General features: G+C 42.8%; 2 non-coding genes across 2 annotated transcripts; both read right to left on the bottom strand.

The window, feature by feature from the left end:
• Positions 1 to 7,971: 7,971 nt before the first annotated feature.
• Positions 7,972 to 8,060, bottom strand: TRNAM-CAU (transfer RNA methionine (anticodon CAU)). Its single transcript is given in 2 exon segments — positions 7,972 to 8,007; positions 8,023 to 8,060. It is a non-coding gene; the product is annotated as a tRNA-Met (tRNA).
• Positions 8,061 to 23,263: 15,203 nt separating this feature from the next.
• TRNAI-GAU (transfer RNA isoleucine (anticodon GAU)) lies at positions 23,264 to 23,352 on the bottom strand. Its single transcript is given in 2 exon segments — positions 23,264 to 23,299; positions 23,315 to 23,352. It is a non-coding gene; the product is annotated as a tRNA-Ile (tRNA).
• Positions 23,353 to 23,629: the final 277 nt, after the last annotated feature.

Consider the following 23,629-nt stretch of genomic DNA (forward strand, 5'->3'; position numbering starts at 1 on the left):
CCAAGCTCACGCCCGGGTCGAGAGATATGACATCTCCGACAAGTTCTATAGTTGTAAGATGGAGGAAAATAGTTCTGTCAGTGAGCACATACTCAAGATGTCTGGGTTGCACAACCGTATGACCCAGCTGAATATTAACCTCCCTGATGAGGCAGTCATTGACAGAATCCTTCAGTCGCTCCCACCAAGCTACAAGAGCTTTGTGATGAACTACAATATGCAGGGGATGGTAAAGACCATTCCTGAAGTATTTTCTATGCTGAGGTCAGCAGAGGTTGAAATCAAGAAAGAACATCAAGTGTTGATGGTCAATAAGACCACTAAGTTCAAGAAGGGCAAGGGTAAGAAGAACTTCAAGAAGGACGGCAAAGAGGTTGCCGCGCCCGGTAAGCCAGTTGCCGGGAAGAAGTCAAAGAATGGACCCAAGCCTGAGACTGAGTGCTTTTATTGCAAGGGGAAGGGTCACTGGAAGCGGAACTGCCCCAAATACTTAGCGGATAAGAAGGCCGGCAACACTAAAGGTATATTCGATATACATGTAATTGATGTGTACCTTACCAGTACTCGTAGTAACTCCTGGGTATTTGATACCGGTGCCGTTGCTCATATTTGTAACTCACAGCAGGAGCTACGGAATAAGCGGAGACTGGCGAAGGACGAGGTGACGATGCGCGTCGGGAATGGTTCCAGAGTCGATGTGATCGCCGTCGGCACGCTACCTCTACATTTACCTACGGGATTAGTTTTGAACCTTAATAATTGTTATTTGGTGCCAAGTTTGAGCATGAACATTGTATCTGGATCTCGTTTAATACGAGATGGCTACTCATTTAAGTCTGAGAATAATGGTTGTTCGATTTATATGAGAGATATGTTTTATGGTCATGCTCCGATGGTCAATGGTTTATTCTTAATGAATCTCGAACGTAGTGTTACACATATTCATAGCGTGAATACCAAAAGATGTAAAGTTGATAACGATAGTCCCACATACTTGTGGCACTGCCGCCTTGGTCACATTGGTGTCAAGCGCATGAAGAAGCTCCATGCTGATGGACTTTTAGAGTCTCTTGATTATGAATCATTTGACACATGCGAACCATGCCTCATGGGCAAGATGACCAAGACTCCGTTCTCCGGAACAATGGAGCGAGCAACCAACTTGTTGGAAATCATACATACCGATGTGTGCGGTCCAATGAGCGTTGAGGCTCGCGGAGGATATCGTTATGTTCTCACTCTCACTGATGACTTAAGTAGATATGGGTATGTCTACTTAATGAAACACAAGTCTGAGACCTTTGAAAAGTTCAAGGAATTTCAGAATGAGGTAGAGAATCAACGTGACCGAAAGATAAAATTCCTACGATCAGATCGTGGAGGAGAATACTTAAGTCACGAATTTGGTACACACTTAAGGAAATGTGGAATCGTTTCACAACTCACGCCGCCTGGAACACCTCAGCGTAACGGTGTGTCCGAACGTCGTAATCGCACTCTATTGGATATGGTGCGGTCTATGATGTCTCTTACCGATTTACCGCTATCATTTTGGGGATACGCTCTAGAGACAGCTACATTCACTTTAAATAGGGCACCGTCAAAATCCGTTGAGACGACACCGTATGAATTATGGTTTGGGAAGAAACCTAAGCTGTCGTTTCTGAAAGTTTGGGGATGCGATGCTTATGTCAAGAAACTTCAACCTGAGAAGCTCGAACCCAAGTCGGAAAAATGTGTCTTCATAGGATACCCTAAGGAAACCATTGGGTATACCTTCTACTTAAGATCCGAGGGCAAGATCTTTGTCGCTAAGAACGGATCCTTTCTGGAAAAAGAGTTTCTCTCGAAAGAAGTAAGTGGGAGGAAAGTAGAACTCGATGAAGTACTACCTCTTGAGCGGGACAGTAGTGCAGCTCAGGAAGATGTTCCTGTAATGCCTACACCAACTGAAGAGCAAAATAATGATGATGATCAAGGTACTTCGGATCAAGTTGCTATTGAACTTCGTAGGTCCACAAGGACACGTTCCGCACCAGAGTGGTACGGCAACCCTGTCCTGGAAATCATGTTGTTAGACAACGGTGAACCTTCGAACTATGAAGAAGCGATGGCGGGCCCAGATTCCAACAAATGGCTTGAAGCCATGAAATCCGAGATAGAATCCATGTATGAAAACAAAGTATGGACTTTGACTGACTTGCCCGATGATCGGCGAGCGATAGAAAACAAATGGATCTTTAAGAAGAAGACGGACGCGGATGGTAATGTCACCATCTATAAAGCTCGACTTGTCGCTAAGGGTTATCGGCAAGTTCAAGGGATTGACTACGATGAGACTTTCTCTCCCGTAGCGAAGCTTAAGTCCGTCCGAATCATGTTAGCAATTGCCGCATACTATGATTATGAGATATGGCAGATGGACGTCAAAACAGCATTCCTTAACGGGCATCTTAAGGAAGAACTGTATATGATACAGCCGGAGGGTTTTGTCGATCCTAAGAATGCTAACAAAGTATGCAAGCTCCAGCGATCCATTTATGGGCTGGTGCAAGCATCTCGGAGTTGGAATATTCGCTTTGATGAGATGATCAAAGCGTTTGGGTTTATGCAGACTTATGGAGAAGCCTGCGTTTACAAGAAAGTGAGTGGGAGCTCTGTAGCATTTCTCATATTATATGTAGATGACATACTCCTGATGGGAAATGATATAGAATTCTTGGACAGCATTAAGGCCTACTTGAATAAGTGTTTTTCAATGAAGGACCTTGGAGAAGCTGCTTATATATTAGGCATCAAGATCTATAGAAATAGATCGAGACGCCTCATAGGTCTTTCACAAAGCACATACCTTGATAAGATTTTGAAGAAGTTCAAAATGGATCAGTCTAAGAAGGGTTCTTGCCTGTATTGCAAGGTGTGAGATTGAGCTCGGCTCAATGCCCGACCACGGCAAAAGATAAAGAAGAGATGAGTGTCATCCCCTATGCTTCAGCCATAGGATCTATTATGTATGCCATGCTGTGTACCAGACCTGATGTAAACCTTGCCGTAAGTTTGGTAGGAAGATACCAAAGTAATCCCGGCAAGGAACACTGGACAGCGGTCAAGAATATCCTAAAGTACCTGAAAAGGACGAAGGACATGTTTCTCGTTTATGGAGGTGACGAAGAGCTCGTCGTAAAGGGTTACGTCGACGCTAGCTTCGACACAGATCTGGATGACTCTAAGTCACAAACCGGATACGTGTATATGTTGAATGGTGGAGCAGTAAGCTGGTGCAGCTGCAAGCAGAGCGTCGTGGCGGGATCTACATGTGAAGCGGAGTACATGGCAGCCTCGGAGGCAGCGCATGAAGCTATTTGGGTGAAGGAGTTCATCACCGACCTAGGAGTCATACCCAATGCGTCGGGGCCGATCAAACTTTTCTGTGACAATACTGGAGCTATTGCCCTTGCGAAGGAGCCCAGATTTCACAAGAAGACCAGGCACATCAAGCGTCGTTTCAACTCCATCCGTGAAAATGTTCAAGATGGAGACATAGAAATTTGCAAAGTACATACGGATCTGAATGTCGCAGATCCGTTGACTAAACCTCTCTCGCGAGCGAAACATGATCAACACCAGAACTCTATGGGTGTTCGATTCATCACAATGTAACTAGATTATTGACTCTAGTGCAAGTGGGAGACTGTTGGAAATATGCCCTAGAGGCAATAATAAAAGTATTATTATTATATTTCTTTGTTCATGATAATAGTCTTTTATTCATGCTATAACTGTATTATCCGGAAATCGTAATACACGTGTGAATACATAGACCACAATATGTCCCTAGTGAGCCTCTAGTTGACTAGCTCGTTGTGATCAACAGATAGTCATGGTTTCCTGGCTATGGACATTGGATGTCGTTGATAACGGGATCACATCATTAGGAGAATGATGTGATGGACAAGACCCAATCTAAGCATAGCACAAAGGTCGGTTAGTTCGTTTGCTAGAGCTTTTCCAATGTCAAGTATCTCTTCCTTCGACCATGAGATCGTGTAACTCCCGGATACCGTAGGAGTGCTTTGGGTGTACCAAACGTCACAACGTAACTGGGTGATTATAAAGGTGCACTACAGGTATCTCCGAAAGTGTCTGTTGGGTTGACACGGATCGAGACTGGGATTTGTCACTCCGTATGACGGAGAGGTATCTCTGGGCCCACTCGGTAATGCATCATCATAATGAGCTCAAGGTGACCAAGTGTTTGGTCACGGGATCATGCATTACGGTACGAGTAAAGTGACTTGCCGGTAACGAGACTGAACAAGGTATTGGGATACCGACGATCGGGTCTCGGGCAAGTAACGTACCGATTGACAAAGGGAATTGTATACGGGGTTTGATCGAATCCTCGACATCGTGGTTCATCCGATGACATCATCGAGGAGCATGTGGGAGCCAACATGGGTATCCAGATCCCGCTGTTGGTTATTGACCGGAGAGTCTCGGTCATGTCTGCATGTCTCCCGAACCCGTAGGGTCTACACACTTAAGGTTCGGTGACGCTAGGGTTATCAGGAAGACAAGTATGTGATTACCGAATGTTGTTCGGAGTCCCGGATGAGATCCCGGACGTCACGAGGAGTCCCGGAATGGTCCGGAGGTAAAGTTTTATATATGGGAAGTTGTTAAACGGGCACCGGAAAGTTTCGGGGTCATACCGGTATTGTACCGGGACCACCGAAAGGTTCCGGGGGTCCACCGGGAGGGACCACCCCTCCCGGGGGGCCACTTGGGCTGCGTAGGGATAGCAGCCAGCCCCTAGTGGGCTTGGCGCCCCCCCCTTGGGCCCATGCGCCTAGGGTTGGGGGGGAAACCCTAAAGGGGGCGCACCCCCTTGCTTGGGGGGCAAGCCCCCCACCCTTTGGCCGCCGCCCCCCTCTAGGGTTTCCCCTAGAGGGCCGGCCCCCTTGCCCCTTCCTCTATATATAGAGGGGTGAGGGGAGGGCTGCTGAACACCACAACTCAAGGCGCAGCCCCTCCCCTCCCCAACACCTCTCCTCCTCCGTACGTGCTCGGCGAAGCTCTGTCGGAATACTGCTGCACCAACTGCACCACGCCGTCGTGCTGCCCTTGGAGCTGCCTTCCTCAACCTCTCCTTCCTCCTTGCTGGATCAAGACCGAGGAGACGTCGACCGTCCCGTACGTGTGTTGAACGCGGAGGTGCTGTCCGTTCAGCACTTGGTCATCGGTGATCCGAATCACGACGAGTACGACCCCATCATCACCATCCCCTTGAACGCTTCCGCACTCGATCTACAAGTGGTATGTAGATGCAAACTCTTCCCCTTGACTCGTTGCTTAGATGAACTCATAGATGGATCTTGGTGAAACCGTAGGAAAATTTTTAATTTTCTGCAACGTTCCCCAACAATCTTTGCCCTCATAAAGGCTTTATAAAGTGGGACAAACACTCCCCGGCTACTGGCCGAGGAGGTTGAAGTCGATGGCCGGTCGACAAAGTTTTGTACAATGCGCATCCGAGTATTGATGATGAAAAGTACTTGGATACATAGAATCATTACACATAATTTGTGATTTTACTCTAGATATCGATCCTTAATTCGGCCACCTGTGCCCACATTAAGGCTCGGGGGCTACTGGGCTTCATGCTTATTATTTACAAATATTAAAGGGGTACATCGATCCCCTGATCTGGTGTCGCCACCCGACCAGTGTCTCGGGGGCTACTGCATTGACAATCCAATGCAGAAAATTTAAAGTGCAATATAGTTTTCGAGGAGATTATTATCCTCAGTTTGGTCGGCCGCACCCAACCTGAGTCTCGAGGACTTCGCACACCGCATTTTAATTCCTAAGTATGCTACCGAGCTGGGAATTGATCCTTAGGCTAATTTTACGCATCGACCTGAGTCTCACGGCTACTAGGGTCAGCGGTTTGATTTTTTCCTTCAGGTGCATCCCGGATATTAGGCCAATACGCACCTTAAGGGTTACTGATATACATATACTGGCTATACATCTTGTCAGAGATTACATTGCACAATTCAGAATTAAATTCATAAAAATCAACTCGTGGCCAAGGTGGTGCACCACCCCAGAAGCAGTCCGACATAAAGCTCGGGCGCCAGTGGCTGGCTCCTTAGAGGGCATTTCCGGTATTAATCTTAGCTAAACTATTTCAACTTTTTTGAACCAAGGTGATCTATGACACCTCGGATATAATACGGTGTTGGAGCTCGGATATAGTCCGGCGTTGGAGCCTGGACACAGTCCGACGTTGGAGCTCGGATACATTCCGGTGTTGGAGCTTGGAAGCAGTCCGTTGTTGGTGCTCAGCTGCAAAAGACACCTCGAATTTAGTTCGGCGTTGGAGCTCGGACACAAGAGGACACTGCCGCCCGGGAACAACTTCAAACCCGGGGTGTGGCATAGTAATAACAAGGCATTGATAAAGGCCAGAAACTTAAAGGGGCTCCTCGAATACCCGACATGTAAACTCTTCGGATTTACTTCGCGATCCTCAAGATCGAAGATGAGAAGATTTGTTGAACCAGTTTTCAAGACCGACGACTGAAGATGAAGAACAATTCGGAAGAATCGAGGAGCGTCCTCAACTTGAAGACCGGTTCAGGGGGCTATTGACGGTGTCCTGGACTAGGGGGTACTCACCACGTCGTCTCCCGATCAGTTAGATTGGGTCGAGGACCCCCATGGCCGTATACTCATGGGCCAGTTCGGACAGTTGCCGCATACAAGGAAGATTCCACAATACTTGGTGATCAAGACAAGGACTCCTCCCCACTGGCGTATTCGGCTAGGACTCTTGTTATCCTAGGCCTCTGGTACGTTATATAAACCGAGCCCAGGCTAGTCGATAGATTATGACATTACTCATCATACCTCCAGGGTTTAGACCACAACATATGATCTCGAGGTAGATCAACTCTTGTAACCCCTATACTCATTATAGTCAATCAAGCAACAGGTAGGGTATTATCTCATCAAGAGAGCCCTAGGCTGGGTAAAATCTCATGTTCATGTTACCATTGATCCTAAGACGCACAACTTGGGATCCCCTACCCGAGATCCACCGGATTTGACACCGACAATCATCACAAGGCCTATTTTAGGTGGGGTGAGAGAGGTTAGAACTCTCGACCTCAGGATCACTCACATTATAGCTATGCGACCTGCGCGCTAGCCAACTACGCCACCACCCCTTTGGTGGATTAGTGGAGAAATAACATCTCTTCATAACAATTCCGTGGGTTCAAATTAAGCAAAGATCAACACTTTCCAAATCAGCTCGTTCATCCATTGTCAAATCTAGAGTTGAAGAATGGAGAAAGGAACTACATACATTAAGTTGCATCAGAAAGTCCAACACCCGTACTACAATATGCTAACTTAAGATAACAACAGATCCTTCCTAGCACCAAGCGGAAATAATCCAAGTCGCAACCTAATATCTTAGTAACCAATTTGGTACAACACTGAATCGACTGCGGCTCGTCATTGTGCTGATACAGATATAACTAACTATGCGCTTACTTATGCAGCAACTATGTCCGGCCAAATCTTCCGTAAACAAGAATAGAAATTGGCATTTGTAAACTAGACCCAATGATGTGCTTACGAAATGTAGTAGTAGGCCACCCTAGCCAGCGACTTGGAATCGATCATCAATGGCGGCTGCAGCAGAACCGCTGTTTTAATTAGCCCGCTATAGCTCCGTTATAGCACGCTATAGCGTTTACAAAAGGTCTTGTGCTAAGAGACTTTGGTCCAAAAAATTTGCTATAAATTTGATGCTAGGGCTTTCTTTCACGGGCCTTCGATAAAAAGAAAAAAATGAGACCGGGTTCAGATTTTCTCAATTTCACCTGATGATTCAGATGTAGGTGTTACGACCCAAGTTGTCACGGAGCATTTCATCATCACAAGGCCAATTTTAGGTGGGGTGAGAGAGGCTCGAACTCTCGACCTCAGGATCACTCACGTTATAGCTATGAGACCTACGCGCTAGCCAACTGCGCCACCACCCCTTTGTTGGATTATTGGAGAAATAACATCTCTTCATAACAATTCCGTGGGTTTAGATTAAGCAAAGATCAACACTTTCCAAATCAGCTGGTTCATCCATCGTCAAATTTAGAGTTGAAGAATGGAGAAAGGAACTACAAACATTAAGTTGCATCAGAAAGTCCAACACCCATACTACAATATGCTAACTTAAGATAACAACAGATCCTTCCTAGCACCAAGCGGAAATAATCCAAGTCGCAGCCTAATATCGTAGTAACCAATTTGGTACAGCGCTGAATGGAATGCGGCTCGTTATTGCATTGATACAGAAATAACTAACTGTGCGCTTACTTATGCAGCAACTATGTCCGGCCAAATCTTCTGTAAAAAAGAACAGAATTTGCCATTTGTAAACTAGACCCAATGGTGTGCTTACGAAATGTAGTAGTAGGCCGCCCTAGCCAACGACTAGGAATCAATCATCAACGGCTGTTGCAGCAGAACCACTGTTTTAAATAGCCTGCTATAACTCCGTTATAGCACGCTATAGCATTACAAAAGGTCTTGTGCTAAGAGACTTTGGTCCAAAATTTTGCTAGAAACTTGAGGCTAGGGCTTTCTTTCATGGGCCTGCGAAAAAAAAGAAAAAAAAGGAGACCAGGTTCAGATTTGCTCAATTTCACCTGATGATTCAGATGTAGGGGTGACGACCCAAGTTGTCACCGAGCGTTTCATCATCACAAGGCCAGTTTTAGGTGGGGTGAGAGAGGCTCCAACTCTCGACCTCGAGATCACTCACGTTATAGCTATGACACCTACGTGCTAGCCAACAATTTGGTATAGCACTGAAGTGACTGCGGCTCATCATTGCACTGATACTGATATACCAAACTGTGCACTTAGTTATACAGCGACTATGTCCGACCAAATCTTCCATAAACAAGACCAGAAATTGGCACTTGTAAACTAGAGCCAATGGTGTGCTTACGAAATGTAGTAGAAGGCCACCCTAGCCAGCGACTTGGAATCAATCATCAACGGCGAGTGCAGCAGAACCATTGTTTTAAATAGCCCGCTATAGCACGCTGCTACGACTTGAGCTAGCATTGGTTTTCCCCGAAGAGGAGATGGTGATGCAGCAAAGTGTAGCGTAAGTATTTCCCTCAGTTTTGAGAACCAAGGTATCAATCCAGTAGGAGGCTCCTCAAAAGTCACACGCACCTACACAAACAAACTGAGAACTCGCAACCAACGCAATAAAGGGGTTGTCAATCCCTTCATGGTCGCTCACGAAAAGTGAGATCTGATAGAGCGATAATAATATTTTTGGTATTTTATAAGATAGATGCAAAAAGTAAAGATGCAAATAAAGTAGATTTAAAGCAAATATGATAAGAGATAGACCCGGGGGCCATAGGTTTCACTAGAGGCTTCTCTCGAGATAGCATAAGTATTACGGTGGGTGAACAAATTACTATCGAGCAATTGATAGAAAAGCGCATAGTTATGAGATTATCTAGGCATGATCATGTATATAGGCATCACGTCCATAACAAGTAGATCGACTCCTGCCTGCATCTACTACTATTACTCCACACATCGACCGACTCCTGCGTGCATCTAGAGTATTAAGTTCATAAGAACAGAGTAATGCATTAAGCAAGATGGCATGATGTAGAGGGATAAACACATGCAATATGATATAAACCCCATCTTGTTATCCTCGATGGCAACAATACAATACGTGTCTTGCAGCCCTTTCTGTAACTGGGTAAGATCACCGCAAGATTGAACCCAAAGCTAAACACTTCTCCCATGGCAAGAAAGATCAATCTAGTAGGCCAAACCAAACTGATAATTTGAAGAGACTTGCAAAGATAACTCAATCATACATAAAAGAATTCAGAGAAGATTCAAATATTATTCATAGATAAACTTGATCATAAACCCACAATTCATCGGATCTCGACAAACACACCGCAAAAAGAGATTACATCAAATAGATCTCCACAAGAGAGGGGGAGAACATTGTATTGAGATCTAAAAAGAGAGAAGAAGCCATCTAGCTAATAACTATGGACCCGTAGGTCTGTGGTAAACCACTCACAACTCATCGGAGAGGCTATGGTGTTGATGTAGAAGCCCTCCATGGTCGATTCCCCCTCCGACAGAGTGCCGACGAAGGCTCCAAGATGGAATCTCGCAGATACAGAAGGTTACAGCGGTGGAAATTGTGTTTCGTGGTACTCCTGGATGTTTTCGGGGTTCGTGGATATATATAGGAGGAAGAATTACGTCGATGGACGCCCGAGGGGCCCATGAGATAGGGGCGCGCCCTACAAGGGGGCGCCCTCCTATCTCGTGGGGCCCTCGGAGCTTTCTTGACTTTCACTCCAGGCTCTCCGGATCAGATTTGTTCCAAAAATAACGCTCCCGAAGGTTTCATTCCGTTTGGACTCCATTTGATATTCCTTTTCTTCGAAATACTGAAATAGGCAAAAAAACAGCAATACGGGCTGGGCCTCCGTTTAGTAGGTTAGTCCCAAAAATGATATAAATGTGTAAAATAAAGCCCATAAACATCCAAAAGGGGTAATATAATAGCATGGAACAATCAAAAATTATAGATACGTTGGAGACGTATCAAGCATCCCCAAGCTCAATTCCTGCTCGTCCTCAAGTAGGTAAATGATAAAAAGAGAATTTTTGATATGGAATGCTACCTAGCATAATTCATAATGTAATTTTCTTCATTGTGGCATGAATGTCCAGATCCAAATGAATACAAAATAAAAGTTCATATTGACATAAGAAATAGTAATACTTCAAGCATACTAATCAAAGTAATCATGTCTTCTCAAAATATCATGGCGAAAGAAAGTTATCCCTACAAAATCATATAGTCTGGCTGTTCCTCTATCTTCATCACACAAAGTATTTAATCATGCACAACCCCGATGACAAGCCAAGCAATTGTTTCATACTTTAATAATCTCAAACTTTTTCAACTTTCACGCAATACATGAGCGTGAGCCATGGACATAGCACTATATGTGGAATAGAATGGTGGTTGTGGAGAAGACAAAAAGGAGAAGATAGTCTCACATCAACTAGGCGTATCAACGGACTATGGAGATTCCCATTAATAGATATCAATGTGAGTGAGTAGGGATTGCCATGCAACAGATGCACTAGAGCTATAAATATATGAAAGCTCAACAAAAGAAACTAAGTGGGTGTGCATCCAACTCGCTTGCTCACGAAGACCTAGGGCACTTTTGAGGAAGCCCATCATTGGAATATACAAGCCAAGTTCTATAATGAAAAATTTCCCCTAGTATATGAAAGTGACAACATATGAGACTTCTCTATCATGAAGATCATGGTGCTATTTTGAAGCACAAGTGTGGAAAAAGAGATAGTAGCATTGTCCCTTCTCTCTTTTTCTCTCATTTTAATTTTTTTCTTTCTTTTTTTCTTTTTTTTCTTTGGCCTTTTTTTTTCTTTTTAGCCTTTTTTTTCTTTCCCCTTTTCTTTTTGTAAAGTCTGAAGTCTCATCCCGACTTATGGGGGAATCATAGCCTTCATCATCCTTTCCTCACGAGGACAATGCTCTAATAATGAAGATCATCACACTTTTATGGATTTACAACTCAAAGCTAGAACAAGATATGACTCTATATGAATGCCTCCGGCGGTGTACCGGGATATGCAATGAATCAAGTGCGACATGTATGAAAATTATGAAGGTGGCCTTGCCAAAAATACGATGTCAACTACATGATCATGCAAAGAGCAATATGACAAAAGTAATGTGTGTCATATGAATGGAACGGTGGAAAGTTGCATGGAAATATATCTCGGAATGGCTATGGAAATGCCATAATAGGTAGGTATGGTGGCTGTTTTGAGGAAGGTAAATAAAGGGTTTATGATACCGGTGAAAGTTGCGCGGTACAAAAGAGGCTAGCAATGGTGGAAGGGTGAAAGGGTGCGTATAATTCATGGACTCAACATTAATCAAAAGAACTCATATACTTGTTGCAAAAATTTAGAAGTCATCAAAAACCAAAGTACTACGCGCATGCTCCTAGCGGGATAGATTGGTAGGAAAAGGCCATCGCTCGTCCCCGACCACCACTCATACGGAAGACAATCGATATATAAAATTGTGCTCCAACTTCATCACAAAGCGGTTCACCATACGTGCATGCTATGGGAATCACAAACTTCAACACAAGTATTCTTTAAATTCATAATCACCCAACTAGCATGAATTTAATATCACTACCTCCATATCTCAAAACAATTATCAAGTATCAAGTTGATCATAGCATCCAATTCACTTCCTATGATAGTTTTTATTATACCCAACTTGGATGCTCATCATTCTAGGACCAACTTTGTAACCTTAGCAAATACCATGCTGGTTCTAAAAGACTCTCAAAATTATATAAGTGAAGCATGAGAGACTAGTAATTTCTTCAAAATTAAGACACCACCATCGTGCTCTAAAAGATATAAGTGAAGCACTAGAGCAAAAACTATCAAGCTCAAAAGATATAAGTGAAGCACATAGAGTATTCTAGCAAATTCTAATCAAATAGGCTTATCCCAAAAGGTGTTTACAACAAGGATGATTGTGGTAAACTAAAAAGCAAAGAATAATATAATACACGATGCTCCAAGCAAAACACATATCATGTGGCGAATAAAAATATAGCTCCAAGTAAAGTTACCAATGAACGAAGACGAAAGAGGGGATGCCTTCCCGGGGCATCCCCAAGCTTAGGCTTTTGGATATTCTTGAATATCTTGGGGTGCCATGGGCATCCCCAAGCTTAGGCTCTTGCCACCCTTTATTCCATAGTCCATAAAGCTTTACCCAAAACTTGAAAACTTCACAACACAAAACTCAACAGGAAATCTTATAAGCCCCGTTAGTGAAAGAAAACAAAACCACCACATAAGGTACTGCAATGAACTCATTCTTTATTTATTTTGGTGTTAAACCTACTGTATTCCAACTTCCTTATGGTTTATAAACTAATTTACTAGCCATAGATGCATTGAAATAAGCAAACAACACACAAAAAACAGAATCTGTCAAAAACAGAACAGTCTGTAGCAATCTGTAACTAACGCAAACTTCTGCTACTCTAAAAATCCTACCAAAATAGGAAGTACTGGAAAATTTGTATATTGATCAGCATAAAAAAGAATCAATGCAAAAGCACGTTTCTGTGATTTATTGAATTTTTGCTCGTGAGTGCAAAGTTTCTGTTTTTCAGCAGAATCAAATCAACTATCATCGTAGGTTATCCTATAGGTTCTACTTGGCACAAACACAAATTAAAAGATAAAAACACATCTAAACAGAGAGTAGATGCAAGATTTATTCCTAAACATGAGCAAAAACAAAAAACATAAAGAAAAATTGGGTTGCCTCCCAACTAGCGCTACCGTTTAACGCCCGTAGCTAGGCATAAAAGCGAAGATAGATCTAACGAGTGCCATCTTTGGCACTAGATTCATAAGTAGCACGCATGATAGATTCATAAGGTAATTTGACTTTATTTCTTGGAAAGTGCTCCATTCCTTTCTTTAAAGGAAATTGGAATCTAATGTTCCCTTCCTTCATATCAATAATCGCACCAATCATTCTAAGGAAAGGTCTACCAAGAATAATAGGGCAAGAAAGATTGCAATCTATATCAAGAACGATAAAATCTACGGGCACCAAATTTCTATTTGCAACAATAAGAACATCATTGATCCTTCCCATAGGCTTTTTAATGGTGGAATCCGCAAGGTGCAAATTTAAAGAGCAATCATCAAGATCATGGAAACCTAGAATATCACATAAAGTTTTCGGAATCGTGGAAACACTAGCACCCAAATCACACAAAGCAAAACACTCATAATATTTAATTCTAATGTTTATAGTAGGTTCCCACTCATCATTAAGTTTTCTAGGTATAGAAACTTCCAAATTAAGTTTTTCATCATAAGATTGCAACAAGGCATCAACGATATGTTTGGTAAAAGCTTTATTTTGACTATAAGCATGAGGAGAATTAACAACGGATTGCAACAAGGAAATACAACCTTTTAAAGAGCAATTATCATAATCAAATTCCTTGAAATCCGAGATAGTAGGTTCAATTATTAGAAGTTGAGGATTCTCCAATCTCTCTTTTACCAAATTTAACATCAAGATCTAAAGATTCCGAATTTTTGGGACACCTTCTAGGCAAAGTGGATTCATCATCACTCCCATAATCATCAAAATTCATCTTGCAAAACATAGATCTAATCGGAGACGCATCAATAACTTTAAGATCCTCATTGTTATTTTCACGTAATTTTTCTGGTTTAGCGGCCATCTTATTGACTAAGGTGGCTTGCTTATCAGAAATTTTGGCTATAGCATTTTCAAGCCGGGTAATTTGAGCGTTAACACCATATAATTCTTTATTCATATCATCAAGCTCTTTGTTCATAAACCCCAAACAACTTTTCTGTTCCTTAAGCTCTTTTCTAAAGAAATTATTATGCTCAAATTGCAAATTCATAAAGCTTCTAGTATTTGATTCAATCTCATCCATCCTTCTGAGAAGGTGTTCAGGACCCTTAGGCGCGGCCATAAGGTCAAACAAGCAAACAAGCACACAAAAGAAGGCAAGCGAAAAGAGAGGAGGCGTTTGGGAAAGAGAGGGCGAATAAAACGACAAGGGTGAAGTGGGGGAGAGGAAAACGAGAGGCAAAAAATGTAAATGCGAGGGAGATGGGTTTGTGATGGGTACTTGGTATGTCTTGACTTGAGCGAAGACCTCCCCAGCAACGGCGCCAGAAATCCTTCTTGCTACGTCTTGAGCTAGCGTTGGTTTTCCCCGAAGAGGAGAGGGTGATGCAGCAAAGTGTAGCGTAAGTATTTCCCTCAGTTTTGAGAACCAAGGTATCAATCCAGTAGGAGGCTCCTCAAAAGTCCCACGCACCTACACAAACAAACTGAGAACTCGCAACCAACGCAATAAAGGGGTTGTCAATCCCTTCACGGCCGCTCGCGAAAAGTGAGATCTGATAGAGAGATAATAATATTTTTGGTATTTTATAAGATAGATGCAAAAACTAAAGATGCAAATAAAGTAGATTGAAAGCAAATATGATAAGAGATAGACCCGGGGGCCATAGGTTTCACTAGAGGCTTCTCTCGAGATAGCATAAGTATTACGGTGGGTGAACAAATTACTATCGAGCAATTGATAGAAAAGCGCATAGTTATGAGATTATCTAGGCATGATCATGTATATAGGCATCACGTCCATAACAAGTAGACCGACTCCTGCCTGCATCTACTACTATTACTCCACACATCGACCGACTCCTGCGTGCATCTAGAGTATTAAGTTCATAAGAACAGAGTAACGCATTAAGCAAGATGACATGATGTAGAGGGATAAACAGATGCAATATGATATAAACCCCATCTTGTTATCCTCGATGGCAACAATACAATACGTGTCTTGCAACCCTTTCTGTCACTGGGTAAGATCACCGCAAGATTGAACCCAAAGCTAAACACTTCTCCCATGGCAAGAAAGATCAATCTAGTAGGCCAAACCAAACTGATAATTCAAAGAGACTTGCAAGTATAACTCAATCATACATAAAAGAATTCAGAGAAGATTCAAATATTATTCATAGATAAACTTGATCATAAACCCACAATTCATCGGATCTCAACAAACACACCGCAAAAAGAAATTACATCGAATAGATCTCCACAAGTGAGGGGGAGAACACTGTATTGAGATCCAAAAAGAGAGAAGAAGCCATCTAGCTAATAACTATGGACCCGTAGGTCTGGGGTAAACTACTCATAACTCATCGGAGAGGCTATGGTGTTGATGTAGAAGCCCTCCATGGTCGATTCCCCCTCCGGCAGAGTGCCGGCGAAGGCTCCATGATGGAATCTCGCGGATACAGAAGGTTACGGCAGTGGAAATTGTGTTTCGTGGTGCTCCTGGATGTTTTCGGGGTCCGTGGATATATATAGGAGGAAGAAGTACGTCGGTGGACGCCCGAGGGGCCCACGAGACAGGGGGTTGCGCCCTCCTATCTCATGGGGCCCTCGGAGCTTTCTTGACTTGCACTCCAGGCTCTCCGGATCAGATTTGTTCCAAAAATAACACTCCCGAAGGTTTCATTCCATTTGGACTCCGTTTGATATTCCTTTTCTTCGAAATACTCGAATAGGCAAAAAAACAACAATACGGGCTGGGTCTCCGGTTAGTAGGTTAGTCCAAAAAATGATATAAATGTGTAGAATAAAGCCCATAAACATCCAAAAGGGGTAATATAATAGCATGGAACAATAAAAAATTATAGATAAGTTGGAGACGTATTACACGCTATAGTGTTTACAAAAGGTCTTGCAGTAAGAGACTATGGTCTAAACAATTTGCTATAAAGTTGAGGCTAGGGTTTTCTTTCGTGGGCCTGCGAAAAAAATAAAAAAGGAGACCGGGTTCAGATTTGCTCAATTTCACCTGATGATTCAGATGTTGGTGTGACGACCCAAGTTGTCACCGGGCGTTTCATCATCACAAGGCCAATTTTAGGTGGGGTGAGAGAGGCTCGAACTCTCGACCTCAGGATCACTCACGTTATAGCTATGAGACCTACACGCTAGCCAACTGCGCCACCACCTCTTTGTTGGATTAGTGGAGAAATAACATCTCTTCATAACAATTCTGTGGGTTCAAATTAAGCAAAGATCAACACTTTCCAAATCAGCTGGTTCATCCATCATCAAATCTAGAGTTGAAGAATGGAGAAAGGAACTACAGACATTAAGTTGCATCAGAAAGTCCAACACCCATACTACAATATGCTAACTTAAGATAACAACATATCCTTCCTAGCAGCGAGCGGAAATAATCCAAGTTGCAACTTAATATCTTAGTAACCAATTTGAATCAATGCTGAAGTGATTGCGGCTCGTCATTGCGCTGATACAGATATAACTAACTGTGCGCTTAGTTATGCAACAACTATGTTCGGCCATATCTTCCGTAAACAAGAACAAAAATTGGCACTCGTAAACTAGAACCAATGGTGTGCTTACGAAATGTAGTAATAGGCCACCCTAGCCAGCGACTTGGAATCAATCATCAACGGCAGCTGCAGCAGTACCACTATTTTAAATAGCCCGCTATAGCTCCGTTATAACACGCTATAGCGTTTACAAAAGGTCTTGCACTAAGATACTTTGGTCCAAACAATTTGCTATAAAGTTGAGGCTAGGGCTTTCTTTCATGGGCCAGCGAAAAAAAGAAAAATTGGAGACCGGGTTCAGATTTGCTCAATTTCACCTGATGATTCAGATGTAGGTGTGATGACCCAAGTTGTCACCGAGCGTTTCATCATCACAAGGCCAATTTTAGGTGGGGTGAGAGAGGCTCGAACTCTCGACCTCAGGATCACTCAGGTCATAGCTATGAGCCCTACGCGCTAGCCAACAGCGCCACCACCCCTTTTTTGGATTAGTGGGGAAATAACATCTCTTCATAACAATTCCGTGGGTTCAGATTAAGCAAAGATCGACACTTTCCAAATCAGCTGGTTCATCCATCGTCAAATCTAGAGTTGAAGAATGGAGAAAGGAACTACAGACATTAAGTTGCATCAGAAAGTCCAACACACATACTACAATATGCTAACTTAAGATAACAACAGATCCTTCCTAGCACCAAGCGGAAATAATCCAAGTCGCAACCTAATATCTTAGTAACCAATTTTGTGCAGCGCTAAAGCGACTGTGGCTCGTCATTGCGCTGATACAGATATAACTAACTGTGTGCTTACTTGTGCAGCAACTATGTCCGGCCAAATCTTCCGTAAACAAGAACAATAATTGGCACTTGTAAACTAGAACCAATGGTGTGCTTACAAAATGTAGTAGTAGGCCGCCCTAGCCAGTGACATGGAATCAATCCTCAATGGCGGCCGCAGCAGACCCATTGTTTTAAATACCCCACTATAGCTCCATTATAGCACGCTATAGCATTTACAAAAGGTCTTGCGCTAAGAGACTTTGGTCCAAACAATTTGCTATAAAGTTGAGGATAGGGCTTTCTTTCATGGGCCTGCGAAAAAAGAAAAAAAGGAGACCAGGTTCAGATTTACTCAATTTCACCTGATGATTAAGATGTAGGTGTGATGACCCAAGTTGTCACCGAGCGTTTCATAATCACAAGGCCAATTTTAGGTGGGGTGAGAGAGGCTCGAACTCTTGACGTCAGGATCACTCACGTTATATCTATGAGACCTACACACTAGCCAACCACGCCACCACCCCTTTGTTGGATTAGTGGAGAAATAACATCTCTTCATAACTATTCCGTGGGTTCATATTAAGCAAAGATCAACACTTTCCAAATCAGCTGGTTCATCCATCGTCGAATCTAGAGTTGAAGAATGGAGAAAGGAACTACAGAAATTAAGTTGCATCAGAAAGTCCAACACCCATACTACAATATGCTAACTTAAGATAACAACAGATCCTTCCTAGCACCAAGTGGAAATAATCCAAGTCGCAACCTAATATCTTAGTAACCAATTTGGTACAACGCTGAATTGACTGTGGCTCGTCATTGTGCTGATACAGATATAACTAACTGTGCGCTTACTTATGCAGAAACTATGTCCGACAAAATCTTGGGTAAAAAAGAACACAAATTGGAATTTGTAAACTAGACCCAATGGTGTGCTTACGAAATGTAGTGGTAGGCTGCCCTAGCCAGCGACTTGGAATCGATCATCAATGGCGGCTGCAGCAGAACCGCTGTTTTAAATAGCCCGCTATAGCTCCGTTATAGCACGATATAGCGTTTACAAAAGGTCTTGCGCTAAGAGACGTTGGTCCAAACAATTTGCTTTAAAGTTGAGGCTAGGGTTTTCTTTCATGGGCCTTTGAAAAAAATAAAAAAAGGAGACTGGGTTCAGATTTGCTCAATTTCACCTGATGATTCAGATGTAGGTGTGACGACCCAAGTTGTCACGGAGTGTTTCATCATCACAAGGCCAATTTTAGGTGAGGTGAGAGAGGCTCGAACTCTCGACCCCAGGATCACTAACATTATAGCTATGAGACCTATGCGCTAGCCAACTACGCCACCAGCCCTTTGTTGGATTAGTGGAGAAATAACATCTCTTCATAACAATTCCGTGGGTTCAGATTAAGCAAATACCAACACTTTCCAAATCAGCTGGTTCATCCATCGTCAAATCTAGAGTTGAAGAATGGAGAAAGGAACTACAGACATTAAGTTGGATCAGAAAGTCCAACACTCATACTACAATATGCTAACTTAAGATAACAACAGATCCTTCCGAGCACCAAACGGAAATAATCGAAGTCGCAACCTAATATCTTAGTAACTAATTTGGTACAACGCTGAATCGACTACGACACGTCATTGCGCTGATATAGATATAACTAACTATGCGCTTACATATGCAGCAACTATGTCCGGCCAAATCTTGGGTAAAAAAGAACAGAAATTGGCATTTGTAAACTAGACCCAATGGTGTGCTTACGAAATGTATTAGTAGGCTGCCCTAGCCAGCGACATGGAATCAATCATCAACGGCGGCTGCAGGAGAACCACTGTTTTAAATAGCCCGATATAGCTCTGTTATAGCACGCTATAGCGTTTATAAAAGGTCTTGCACTAAAAGACTTTGGTCCAAACACTTTTCTATAAAGTTGAGGCTAGGGCTTTCTTTCATGGGCCTGCAAAAAAAAAGAAAAAAAGGAGACCGGGTTCAGATTTTCTCAGTTTCACCCGATGATTCAGATGTAGGTGTGACGATCCAAGTTATCACCGAGTGTTTCGTCATCACAAGGCCAATTTTAGGTGGGGTGAGAGAGGCTCAAACTTTCGACCTCAGGATCACTCAGGTCATAGGTATGAGACCTACGCGCTAGCCAACAACGCCACCACCCCTTTTTTGGATTAGTGGAGAAATAACATCTCTTCATAACAATTCCGTGGGTTCAGATTAAGCAAAGATCAACACTTTCCAAATCAGTTGGTTCATCCATCGTCAAATCTAGAGTTGAAGAATGGAGAAAGGAACTAGAGACATTAAGTTGCATCAGAAAGTCCAACACCCATACTACAATATGCCAACTTAAGATAACAACAGATCCTTCCTAGCACCAAGCAGAAATAATCCAAGTCGCAACCTAATATCTTAGTAACCAATTTGGTACAGCGCTGAGTCGACTGCGGCTCGTCATTGTGCTCATACCGATATAACTAATTGTGCGCTTACTTATGCAGCAACTATGTCCGGCCAAATCTTGGGTAAAAAAGAACAGAAACTGGAATTTGTAAACTAGACCCAATGGTGTGCTTACGAAATGTAGTAGTAGGCCGCCCTAGCGAGCGACTTCGAATCGATCATCAATGGCGGCTGCAGCAGAACCGCTGTTTTAAATAGCCCGCTATAGCTCCGTTATAGCACGCTATAACATTTACAAAAGGTCTTGCGCTAAGAGACGTTGGTCCAAACAATTTGCTATAAAGTTGAGGCAAGGGTTTTCTTTCACGGGCCTTCGAAAAAAAGAAAAAAAGGAGACTGGGTTCAGATTTGCTCAATTTCACCTGATGATTCAGATGTAGGTGTGACGACCCAAGTTGTCACGGAGCGTTTCATCATCACAAGGCCAATTTTAGGTGGGGTGATAGAGGCTCAAACTCTCGACCTTAGGATCACTCACATTATAGCTATGAGACCTACGCGCTAGCCAACTACGCCACCACCCCTTTGTTGGATTAGTGGAGAAATAACATCTCTTCATAACAATTCTGTGGGTTCAAGTTAAGCAAATATCAACACTTTCCAAATCAGCTGGTTCATCCATCGTCGAATCTAGAGTTGAAGAATGGAGAAAGGAACTAGAGACATTAAGTTGCATCAGAAAGTCCAACACCCATACTGCAATATGCTTACTTAAGATAACAACAGATCCTTCCTAGCACCAAGCGGAAATAATCGAAGTCGCAACCTAATATCTTAGTAACCAATTTGGTACAACGCTGAATCGACTGCGGCACGTCATTGCGCTGATACAGATATAACTAACTGTGCGCTTACTTATGCTGCAACTATGTCCGGCCAAATTTTGGGTAAAAAATAACAGAAATTGGCATTTGTAAACTAGACCCAATGGTGTGCTTATGAAATGTAGTAGTAGGCCGCCCTAGCCAGTGACTTGGAATCAATCATCAACGGTGGCTGCAGCAGAACCACTATTTTAAATAGCCCGCTATAGCTCCGTTATAGCACGCTGTAGCGTTTACAAAAGGTCTTGCACTAAAAGACTTTGGTCCAAACAATTTTCTATAAAGTTGAGGCTAGGGCTTTCTTTCATGGGCCTTCAAAAAAAGAAAAAAAGGAGACCGGGTTCAGATTTTCTCAATTTCACCTGATGATTCAGATGTAGGTGTGACGACCCAAGTTATCACCGAGCATTTCATCATCACAAGGCCAATTTTAGGTGGTGTGAGAGAGGCTCGAACTCTCGACCACGAGATCACTTGGGTCATAGCTATGAGACCTATGCGCTAGCCAACAGCGCCACCACCCCTTTTTTGGATTAGTGGAGAAATAACATCTCTTCATAACAATTCCGTGTGTTCAGATTAAGCAAAGATCAACACTTTCCAAACCAGCTGGTTCATCCATCGTCAAATCTAGAGTTGAAGAATGGAGAAAGGAACTACAAACATTAAGTTCCATCAGAAAGTCCAACACCCATACTACAATATGCTAACTTAAGATAACAACAGATCCTTCCTAGCACCAAGCGGAAATAGTCCAAGTCGCAACCTAATATCTTAGTAACCAATTTGGCACGGTGCTAAAGCGACTGTGGCTCGTCATTGTGCTGATACATATATAACTAACTATGCGTTTACTTATGCAGCAACTATGTCCAGCCAAATCTTCCGTAAACAAGAACAAAAATTGGCACTTGTAAACTAGAACCAACGGTGTGCTTACGAAATGTAGTAGTTGGCCGCACTAGCCAGTGACTTGGAATCAATCATCAATGGCGGCCGCAGCAGAAGCACTATTTTAAATACCCCACTATAGGTCCATTATAGCACGCTATAGCATTTACAAAAGGTCTTGCACTAAGAGACTTTGGTCCAAACAATTTGCTATAAAGTTGAGGATAGGGCTTTCTTTCATGGGCCTGCGAAAAAAAGAAAAAAAGGAGACCAGGTTCAGATTTACTCAATTTCACCTGATGATTAAGATGTAGGTGTGATGACCCAAGTTGTCACCGAGCGTTTCATCATCACAAGGCCAATTTTAGGTGGGGTGAGAGAGGCTCGAACTCTTGACGTCAGGATCACTCATGTTATATCTATGAGACCTACACACTAGCCAACTACGCCACCACCCCTTTGTTGGATTAGTGGAGAAATAACATCTCTTCATAACAATTCCGTGGGTTCAGATTAAGCAAAGATCAACACTTTCCAAATCAGCTGGTTCATCTATCGTCGAATCTAGAGTTGAAGAATGGAGAAAGGAACTACAGACATTAAGTTGCATCAGAAAGTCCAACACCCATACTACAATATGCTAACTTAAGATAACAATAGATCCTTCCTAGCACCAAGTGGAAATAATCCAAGTCACAACCTAATATCTTAGTAACCAATTTGGTACAACGCTGAATCGACTGCGGCTCATCATTGTGCTGATACAAATATAACTAATTGTGCGCTTACTTATGCAGCAACTATGTCCGGCCACATCTTGGGTAAAAAAGAACAGAAATTGGAATTTGTAAACTAGACCCAATGGTGTGCTTACGAAATGTAGTAGTACGCCGCCCTAGCCAGTGACTTGGAATCGATCATCATGGCGGCTGCAGCAGAACCACTGTTTTAAATAGCCCGCTATAGCTCCGTTATAGCACGCTATAGCATTTACAAAAGGTCTTGCGCTAAGAGACGTTGGTCCAAACCATTTTCTATAAAGTTGAGGATAGGGTTTTCTTTCATGGGCCTTCGAAAAAAAGAAAAAAAGGTGACCGGTTTCAGATTTGCTCAATTTCACCTGATGATTCAGATGTAGGTGTGACTACCCAAGTTGTCACGCCGCGTTTCATCATCACAAGGCCAATTTTAGGTGGGGTGAGAGAGGCTCGAACTCTCGACCTTAGGATCACTCACGTTATAGCTATCAGACCTACGCGCTAGCCAACTGCGCCACCACCCCTTTGTTGGATTAGTGGAGAAATAACATCTCTTCATAACAATTCCGTGAGTTCAGATCAGGCAAATATCAATACTTTCCAAATCAGCTGGTTCATCCATCGTCAAATCTAGAGTTGAAGAATGGAGAAAGGAACTATAGACATTAAGTTGCATCAGAAAGTCCAACACCCATACTACAATATGCTAACTTAAGATAACAACAGATCCTTCCTAGCACCAAGCTGAAATAATCGAAGTCGCACCCTAATATCTTAGTAACCAATTTGGTACAACGCTGA

Source organism: Triticum aestivum, chromosome 6B (genome assembly GCF_018294505.1).
Source record: "Triticum aestivum cultivar Chinese Spring chromosome 6B, IWGSC CS RefSeq v2.1, whole genome shotgun sequence".
NCBI classification, from domain to species: Eukaryota; Viridiplantae; Streptophyta; class Magnoliopsida; order Poales; family Poaceae; genus Triticum; species Triticum aestivum.